The following is a 10563-nucleotide window of genomic DNA, read 5'->3' as shown; positions in this document are numbered from 1 at the left end:
TTACAGGTAGGTAGCCGTGTTGGTCTGGGTCGAAGTAAAATAAAAAAATTCCTTCAGTAGCACCTTAAAGACCAACTAAGTTTTTATTTTGGTATGAGCTTTCGTGTGCATGCATGGTTACTTCTGTTTCAGTGTATCTGAAGAAGTGTGCATGCACACGAAAGCTCATACCAAAATAAAAACTTAGTTGGTCTTTAAGGTGCTACTGAAGGAATATTATTATTATTATTATTATTATTATTATTATTATTATTACTGTTTTTATTAAAGGATTTTCTTAGTTAACAAGGGTGCATGCAACATTTTCAATTCATAGAGTCTTTTCTACAGGTCAGTTACATTCGCCAACACAAGCCCATACATTCTAGAGGACGAAACGAAACAATGGGTACACGTGGAAATGGATACATCTGGAAATATCCCCACCATGGTGTACAAACAAGATTCCTCCAAAAAAAATGAAGAAAATCCCCACAATGCTAAGCAGGTTCACACAGTCCATCCGGGATGTAATTTTGGAATACCACACTGTAGGGCTGCCACATGTCTGTTTGCTTTTTCTCCTTTCATACAAAGGGCTGGTTAGCGAAGCCGAAGGAGCCACATAGTTGCCTAAGGGAGAGGCACACTGTCGCAGTAGGGGTCCATGGGAGGGACTTCCCACTGGTGGCCATAGGTTTCGAACGCAGCGCCTGAGGTACTCTGGAGACAAGTCCAATTTGGACACTCGAGGTTTTCTTCTCCTGTTTGGAGAGAGGCACAGGGAGAGCCTCTGATGTTAAAGCAGTGAGGGGGGGGGTCACAGTGACCGGGAGCAGGGCCGTCTTTAGCAGATGCAGAGGCTTGGGAGGGAAGCAGCTTCCATCCTAAGCCTCTGCGGGGATCGCTCTCCTCCTGCGGAGGCTTGGGAAGGAAGCTGTACGCCCGTCAGCCATATAGTTGGCGGGGCGCAGCTGGTGGGCGTGGAGGGAAAGGCCAGCGCCCTGGCGCAATGAACCACTAAGTCCAATGGGAAAGACGGCCCTGGGTGAAGTACTAGGAAGTGGGGGAGGCTGCCAATAAAACAGACTGGGAATCTTGCACTTGACTGCATAAGTTGCAATTTCCAAAATGCTAAGAATTTACTTCCAATGAAAACTTACCTTTCCTACTATGCAGATATTAGATTAGGGACAATTGGGTTGTTTCTCTTTTCTTTCTTTCTTTGCTTTGTGGTTGCTCAGTCGGTTGGTGGGTGGGTGTGTTTCTTTGCTTGCTTATTCTGGGTTTTATTTTCCAACTAGTGCTGCCCTTTTTTGTGGGCTCCCTCCTCGTTAGTGCTTGGATTTATTTCTGTCAGACTTGAGTTCTTCCTAATTATGAACTGCTTTTAATTTGCTCTTATGGCGAACCACCTTGGGAGCCATTATGGCTGAAAGGCAATTGTGAATACAGTAAATGCATAAAAATGAGCTGCTTAGAAGTGCAGAGCATCTAAAGGCCCTGGAGAATATGATGGTTGGGCTTAGATAGGGATTCCCCACACTGAGAAAAACTAAGAGAGGCACAATGAGAAAAGTCATCCAGGGGAACTGCCTTACATAGCTGCCAAGTTTTCCCTTTTCTTGCGAGGAAGCCTATTCAGCATAAGGGAAAATCCCTTTAAAAAGGGATAACTTGGCAGCTATGCTGCCTTATCAGGCTGCTGTAATGTTATCTCAACTCCCTGCCAGATGAAATTGTTAAATCACTTCTTCTGCTTTAAGGCCAAACAATGTGCGACATTCAATGTGTTGTTGCATTGAATGCACAAGGTTGTTCTTAAATGCAAATTGCACTCTCTGGGAGGTCTTACTATAATTGGGAAGGCACTGGGAATTTAACACTTTCCTCTCCTGCTTCATTCCTGAGGGAATTCCCACATGCACATCCTCTGAAGGTGTTAAATTGTACGTGGAGAAAATGTCTTGGGAGAAAATGTCTTGGAGGAGACACCAAATGGGAGATTTCCTCCCCCTGCAAATTAACCGCTTCAGAGATGGATTTCCTTCTGGGTCATGTAATTTTAATAATAATAATAATCCCCTCCACAGTTGCTGTAATCTCGATAATTATTGTAGCTTCCCCCTCCCCAGCTGATACTATTTGCATTTAAAAAAACACCCAACTGTTACGGTCCGGTCGGCGGGCGATTGAAGCCCTGACTGAGGACGTCAGGACCAGGGCAAGATGGTGGTGTAGAAGCGGGAACAGGTGCAGGGTTGAGGGTCCAGCAGCAGGCAGTCGCAGGGTCAAGGAGCAAGGCAGAGGCAAAGGTCTGGGAGTCAAGGAGCAAGGCGTCAGCAAGGCAAAGGTCGAGGATCAAGGCGTCGGCAAGGCAGAGGTCCAAGGGTCAAGGATCAAGGCGTCGGCAAAGGCAAGGGTCCAAGGAGCAAGGCGTCGGCAAGGCAAGGGTCCAAGGAGCAAGGAGCAAGAGGCCAGATGCAACCAGGCAGGGATAGCGTTGCTGTGGCCAAGAGCTGAAGGGAAATGCTGAGCTTTTATCCCTCCCAGCTCCTGCCACCAGGTGCAGTGAGGTATCAAGTGGCCTCACCTGAGTGACCACTCCTTGCCTCTCCAGCACAAGCTGAGGTCTTCACCTGAGTGGCCACTCCTTGCTTCTCCAGCACAAGCTGAGGCAGGCCCCAGTCCTGCAAAGCACTACAGGCCCCAGAGCCTGACTCCTGCCCATACTCCTGACACCAACCAACTACACATCAAATGCAAAGGCACATTTAACACCTCACCTGAAATGTATTTTGGAAAAACCACACTGTAGGGCTGCCATGCGTCCAGATTTCCCCAGACATTGGTGGGATTTAAAAGGCAGAATTAACATCCAGGGGGATTTCTAAAAGGCGGTGCTTTGTCCAGGATCATAGGCAAGTCAATCGAAGAATCGTGTTTTAGTAATTTTTTCCATTATGTATTTTACGTGGCTTTTTCTTTATGATGCTTTATGATGACCTATACCAGGGGTCAACAAACTTTTCCACTGTCCCTCAGACGTTGTGGGGGACCAGACTATATTTTGAAAAAAAATTAAAATAATGAACGAATTCCTATGCCCCACAAATAACCCAGAGATGTGTTTTAAATAAAATGACACATGTAAAAACACCAGGCATGCCCCACAAATAACCTAGAGATGCATTTTAAATAAAAGGACACATTCTACTCATGTGAAAACACACTGATTCCCGGACCATCTGCAGGCCAGACTGAGAAGGCGATTGGACCGGATCTGGTCCCCGGGACTTAGAGCGCCTACCCATGACCTATACCTTTTTTAAAAACCACAATTTCAGTGGTTTCCTAAAAAATCAACTCAACAACTTTTTGAAATATGGCAACCCTACCACACTGGAAGTGCAGTATAGCACAAAATGCATGCATGTGAGTCAAGGGTAGGAAGCCCATAATTCTTTAAAAGAACAATTTAAGATTCTGGAAGTTGCATCTGATACAAACAATAAAGTCTTTATGCACATTGATTACAGCAGGATCGGAGGAAACAGATTCATATACTTCCAAACAATGGTTTGGATTTTAATACAATGTTAATCACTCAGATTTTCTGCTGGCGAGAAAACTTGAATTTGCAGACGCCTGGACTAAGCTAACTATGGCCTTAATCCAATACCATAATGTTTTTAGCCTTATTTTATTTCAGACCCCTGGAATTTTGGCAGGGTGTGTGTGTGTGTGTGTGTGTGTGTGTGTGTGTGTGTGTGTGTGTAACAAGTAGTGACTTTATCCACTCTGATCTTCCTTCGTTAATTATTCCTTGCTCGACTCTGAAATCTCCAGGACAAATAAGTGTCCTGAGAAAGATCCACTAACCAAGTATCAGCACATCAAAGGTGGAATCCTGAGGGACAAAGCAAATGTTCTGTAGTTGCACCTGGAAAATGTTTCCCACTCTGTACATAGATTATAAGATCTCAACATGCTGGGATACAACAGATACTCTGTGTCCATTTGCCAAGTGGACTCAGAAGTAGACAAAAGCCAGGACGCACAACTTCACAGGATGGAAGAGTGCCTCCATTGTCCCTCCATTGAGAAGAAAGCCAACAGGAGAGGAGGTTTATACTAACACACATCATTGATCCTCCTGGTCCGGTTACGTCTGATTTGAAAGGCAATAGCAGTCCAGGACCTCAAACTGAGCTACTTGGTACCCAAGAACCTTCAAATCAGGAATGAGAAATATGTAGCACCTCTAGATGTTGTTGAACTCCCAGCTCCTAACAGCTCCGGTGCGCATGGCCAGTGCTGAAGGTTGTTGAGTCCAGCAACAACTGGCCAGCCTCAAATGGAGATATCTTCCAATATCTTCAGGTCTTTCACATGGAAATTGGAGTCAGCTTGTTCTCCCCTGCTCCGGAGGGCAGGGCCCAAACCACCGAAGAATTGATGCTTTTGAATTATGGTGCTGGAGGAGACTCTTGAGAGTCCCATGGACTGCAAGAAGATCAAACCTATCCATTCTGTAGGAAATCAGCCCTGAGTGCTCACTGGAAGGACAGATCCTGAAGTTGAGGCTCCAATACTTTGGCCACCGAATGAGAAGAGCAGACTCCCTGGAAAGAACCCTGATGTTGGGAAAGATTGAGGGCACAAGGAGAAGGGGACGACAGAGAATGAGATGGTTGGATAGTGTTCTCGAAGCTACCAACATGAGTTTGACCAAACTGCGGGAGGCAGTGCAAGACAGGAGCGCCTGGCGTGCTATGGTCCATGGGGTCACGAAGAATCGGACTTGACTAAACGACTAAATAACAAGTACATATAATCAATTTCAGCAATGGTATCATCTCACAGTCTACTCTGGCAGGGTGAGACCCAAAGGTTCTACTGCAGCCAACCTCCAGATTTTTGAACAGCAACATCCATCCCCCCTAATCTCACCTAATCTCACCTAAGAGAATCTCACCTAAGAGATCTACAGCAAACCTTTTTAGAACTAAAATATCCACCTGATGAAGTTAAACAACAGATCAACAGAGCCAGACTGATACCTAGAGAGAACCTGCTGCAAGACAGACCCCAAAAAGAAAATAACAGAACACCACTAGTCATCACATACAGCTCCCAAGTTAAAACAGTACAACGCATCATCAGAGATCTACAGCCTCTCCTGGACAATGACAGCTCCCTTTCTCAAGCTCTGGGAGGAAGACCTTTCATTGCCTACAGACAGCCACCCAATCTTAAACAACTCCTCACCCACAATAATACAACCACCAGACTTAACATGGACACTGGTACCAGAGCCTGCAATAAACCCAGATGACAACTTTGCTGCCACATACACCCAGACATCATTACTGGCCCCAACAACATCCAACATACCATCTCAGGACTATTTAATTGCTCATCTTCTAACATTGTGTATGCCATCAAATGCCAACAGTGCCCTTCAGCTCTCTATATTGGACAAACAGGCCAAACCCTACGCCAAAGGATAAATGGACATAAATCTGACATCAGGAACCAGAAGACAGAAAAACCAGTAGGAGAACACTTCAATCTCCCAGGACATTCTATACAAGATCTCAAAGTAGCTGTCTTACTACAAAAGAATTTCAGAAATAGACTGGAAAGAGAAGTTGCTGAATTACAACTTATCACCAAGCTCAAAACCATGGAGGGACCTGGTTTGAACAGAGATACCGGATTCTTATCTCATTATACATGATAAGCGATCTTCAGCCATCTCAACCCTTGCTTTTTCATGCAAAACCATTTGCAGTCGTTTTCGGTCATCAACAGCTATCAGTCAGTCAATCACCCACTTCCACCACCCTTCTGAGTGATCCCCCCTCCCCTCCCCATCCCCACCCCTTCTCTACATAAGTGCCTGGGGACTTCTATTTCACTGTATCTGACGAAGTGTGCATGCACACGAAAGCTCATACCAAAATAAAAACTTAGTTGGTCTTTAAGGTGCTACTGAAGGAATTTTTTTTATTTTAATCCATCCCCCCTAGACAATGTCCCTGTGCTGGGTGGCTGGGCTGATGGTAGCTGCAGTCTAAAACATCTGGGGGACACTCTTGATTGGGCAAGGTTGTCATTCTGTTTCCAAACCCAGCCTGGCTTGTCTTGGTCAGCGTTAGGAAACATGATAAGAAGACAGTAAAAATTCTTTTTGAGGCTGGCGAATGCCAATGCCTTTCTATGCTCCAACAGATGGAAAAATATTCTAAATGTTTATATCAATCCCAAGGAAGTGGCAGTGCTCTTTTATTTTATTTTATTTTTGCTTGGCTATAGGTGTGAGCCACAAGCATGTCTGGAATGTGTTTATTGTGAATGCAATGAAGCCGGGAGAAGAGGAGATATTCCTGTCTGGTGGAACTAGGGGGAAGTCCGACAGCTCCGCATTTTCTTGCGTCAGCCAGTAGAATCAAGGAAAGCAATTGTTTCGTTCAACCCGAGTCTGCGGCAAAAATGTGCACGGCACGCTTGTCTCCATCCATGTGTTGGCATTATTGCTAGCACATTTGCACCATCAAAGCCCAGCATATCTGGGTATTGGCCAGGATTCCCTGCCCAATGGCCCCCCCCTTCCCTGCCACCCCCCCATCAACCAGTGGTGGGAAATTATGGGACTCTCCAGACATCATTTTCATTATGGTTATTGTCCTCCGAATCTCTGGACTTCCCACCCCCACCCCCTCCCTGGAGTCCCATTTTAAACATTTAAAACTGCATCTTCTTCCAAACTCAACCGATTATATCATTCCACATTTTCCATGGTAATTATTACACTACAAAAAAAATCAAAATCCTGCCAGTGTTTCCATCTGCTTAAAGAACTTATAAATTCTTCCCATTCTTTTGTAAAGTTTTCCAGTCTGTGCTATTTCGGCATAGTCCATCAGCTTGGTTTGCCATTCTTTTTCTGGAAGCAACTTTATCTTCTTTCCATCTCTGGGCTAGTATCATCCGGGCAACTGTTGTTCCATACGTAAAAAGTCTTTTCTGGTCCTTTGGGGTGCCGGTACCTGTAATTCCTAATAAAAAAAGCTTCCGATTTTTTTAACAAAGTTATTTAAAACATTATTTTTTTCATTTCGTTATATATCATCTCCCAGAAAGCTTTTACCACCTTACAGGACCACCACATATGAGAAAAAAGTACCTTCTTTTTCTTTACATTTCCAGCAGGTATTTGTACTTGTCCTATACATTTTAGCCAGCTCAGTAGGAGTCATATACCACCAGTACATCATTTTCATATAATTCTCTTTCAAAGTACAAAAGGCCGTAAATTTCAGTTTCATTGTTGTTGTTGTTGTTCCTTATTATGGTCCGTAGCGGATGGTGGCGGATGGGGGTGGCAACACACTACCTGATACAGGTAGTTGAGTTCCAATTGCAGAGGACAAAAGGTGAGTTATTAGGGTGGCTGATGCAGCTGTAGCATACCAGCAGGAGAGAGGGGTTATCCTATATTTTTTTGTACCCTAAATGCTCAGGGAAGAGGGGTTTTCCTTCTTGAGTTTTGCTATAGGACAAGAATGCGCCTCCAGATGGCAACAAAGCAGTAACATTGGGGAAGTACCGCAGAACAACTAATAAATTTTGGGGTTTTTTTTTAATGTGTGGATGGCCCAGTATAAATCTACCACAAATGGACTGTTATTGCATCAGTAACATATGCCAGAATTCACCTACACAGGAAAAAAATAAACAGTCTGAGGTGCCTTATAAGCCACCACTGTAAATTTACCAAAGTATCTCAAAGCACTAGGAATGAAGGAGGATTTCAATTTAGTCTGCATTTAAAGAGGAACCTATCAAATACTGTACACCCTTTTTGCAACAGTATGCAAACCGACACCCAGCAGTCCTTAGAGATTTGCATTTACCTGAAATTTGCAATGAAGTTCTCCAACCAATGTTTGCAAAAAAATGTATACATTAGGGGAAAGGTTTGCATTTTTAAAAAAGAGACATTGGTGAAGATAACATGGACAAAGGCATGATATTAGAGGAAACTGCTTGCAAAACTGTGTACGTTAGTCCAAACTGCATATAAAATGTGAATTTTCGTGGGGATTTTTTACAAAAATGCAAATTGCTGCAAAATGAACTGAATTAAAGATCAGAAAAAGAGAAACTTAGAGAAGTGAAACTGACAGGTCTTTCCAACCCCACAGAGCACCTGAGGTAGCTGAAAATTCTGGGAAATTTAAAGCAGCTGCTTGAGGCCACAGATGCATAAATCTCTCAATTCCCAGAGTGGTTTAGTAATCAATCCGTCTTCGCAGGGAACTCTGGGAATTGCAGCTCTGTGAGGAGAATGGAGGTTCTCCTAACAACTGCCAGCTCCATTAATAAACTACAGTTCCCAGGATTCTTTGAGGCAAGCCATTGCCGTTGAAATGGTATAACAGAGCAACGCGTGGGGTGCCCTCTGTCACTTCCATTCTGTATTGTGTTTTTCAAATGAGATTTTTGTTGAGATGTGAGATTTCTGCTGAAATAGAAAGCAACGTACAAGTTAAATAAATAATAATAAATCAGAGAGAGAGAGAGAGAGAGAGAGAGAGAGAGAGAGAGAGAGAGCATAGATTTCCCAACATGAGATTCCACTCTCTCTCAGCTCTTACTTTTCCACTCCTAAAAATATTATTTTGATATTTCAAATATTAAAATATCTGATCTAATTTTATTGGCTGAAAAATCTATGTGAGTAAAGCCATGTAGGTGCTAGGTGTGACAGGGACAAGGCCTTTTAATATTTAGGGAAGATATTTTCACTTTTGAAGTGTTGGCAGGTACGCAGTCGCCTAGAAATTTATTGATATTGTGTAATAGGTCACCGAAGTCATACGATGTTCCTTGTGATTACTGGCTGAAGAGCAAACATTTAAAAATAGGAGTATCATAAATAGCACATACTAAATAGCCTTTTCATGTCTTTTTCGATGAAGAAGCGCCACTCCCTGCAACAAATGTCCTGTCCGTGCAAAAGGTTCATAACAATAAAAAGGGCATGAGCAGAAGAAGAATCCAGCAGCAGATTGGAAAATCCCCGTGCCAGAAGGAAATATTTTTAGAAAGTTTCGCATGATTCTACTTAGCCTTTTCTGTGGAAAAATATTTCAGCTGTCATAAAAAAGCCCCCCCCCCTTTCATTTTGGTGTTTGGACAACCAAAGCCTTTTAGCAACGGCTTTGATTTAAAATCTTCAAGCTTTGCTATTTCCCTTACGTGAGGTAAGATAGCCAGTACTGTATTTGCTTAGAAGAGGGGGAAAGTAATTGATGATTCTGAACGCTCCAAAATGTGTTTTTGCAGTGCAGTGAGAGTTTCGGACACTACGAAAATAAACTGTCAGGCTTCTGCCTTCCCTCTCCAAAGGTGAGAAGAAGTCACTTGCTTTTCCATTTCCTGCTGCACAAATAGCCTCTGCCAAGGACTCAACCTGAACTGGCCTACTTTTTCTTTCTCTCCTTCCTTCCCCTGCCAGCCTCCGTCCTTTTGGAGGGATTTCAGCACAAGATAATAATATCCAGTACTTCTCCAGTGCGACCTTTTCCCATATTCCCGTGAGAGATCACCACTTCTGTAGAGAAGCAACTCACTCCTTGCCAGCCATGCTTGGATTATAATAATTATAATAATTATATCCCGCCCATCCGGCTGGGTTTCCCCAGCCACTCTGGGCGGCTTACAATTGCATAAAACACTCCATCAACCATTAAAACACAAGATATCCTATGTAAGCAACAAACAAATCAATAAAAACCAATGACAACAATAATAGTTTACACTTATACCCAAATTAAAATAACCACCAACCCCAACTGAACATTTAACTAACACCAACCCGACTAAATGAAACAGAGGAACCAAAATTAGAACCATTTAAAACATTTTAGACAGTTGCCCCAACCCAAGAATAGGGTGCTCTGTCGCTATGGCAACTGCCACTTCCTTTGCCATTTCCTGTGCATATTCTTCTTACAGAAGGAGGAGGAGGAGGAGGAGGAGGAGGAGGAGGAGGAGGAGAAGAAGAAGAAGAAGAAGAAGAAGAAGAAGAAGAAGAAGAAGAAGAAGAAGAAGAAGAAGAAGAAGAAGAAGAAGAAGAAATAGTAGTTATTACCTGCCCTTTCGCAGGTCACAACAATTAAAACACTAAGGTGACCATTTATATATTGACCCGAAAGAGGAAATGCAGGACTAATAATAATAATAATAATAATAATAATATTTCTATTATCTATATGCAGCCCACTCTGGACGGTTCCCAACAGATATTGAAAACATAATAAAACATCAAACATTAGAAACTTCCCAAAACAGGGCTGCCTTCAGGTGTCTTCTAAAAGTCAGTTGTTTATGTCATTGACATCTGAAAGGAGGGAGTTCCACAGGGTGGGCGCCACCACCGAGAAGGCCCTCTGCCTGGTTTCCTGTAACCTTACTTCTCGCAGGGAGGGAACCGCCAGAAGGCCCTCAGAGCTGGATCTCAGTGTCCGGGCTGAACAATGGGGGTGGGGACGCTCCTTCAGGTATAAAGGA

Source organism: Zootoca vivipara, chromosome 3 (assembly GCF_963506605.1).
Source record: "Zootoca vivipara chromosome 3, rZooViv1.1, whole genome shotgun sequence".
NCBI lineage: Eukaryota > Metazoa > Chordata > Lepidosauria > Squamata > Lacertidae > Zootoca > Zootoca vivipara.
The sequence above is the reverse complement of the archived record's forward strand: the minus strand, read 5'-3'. Positions refer to the sequence as shown.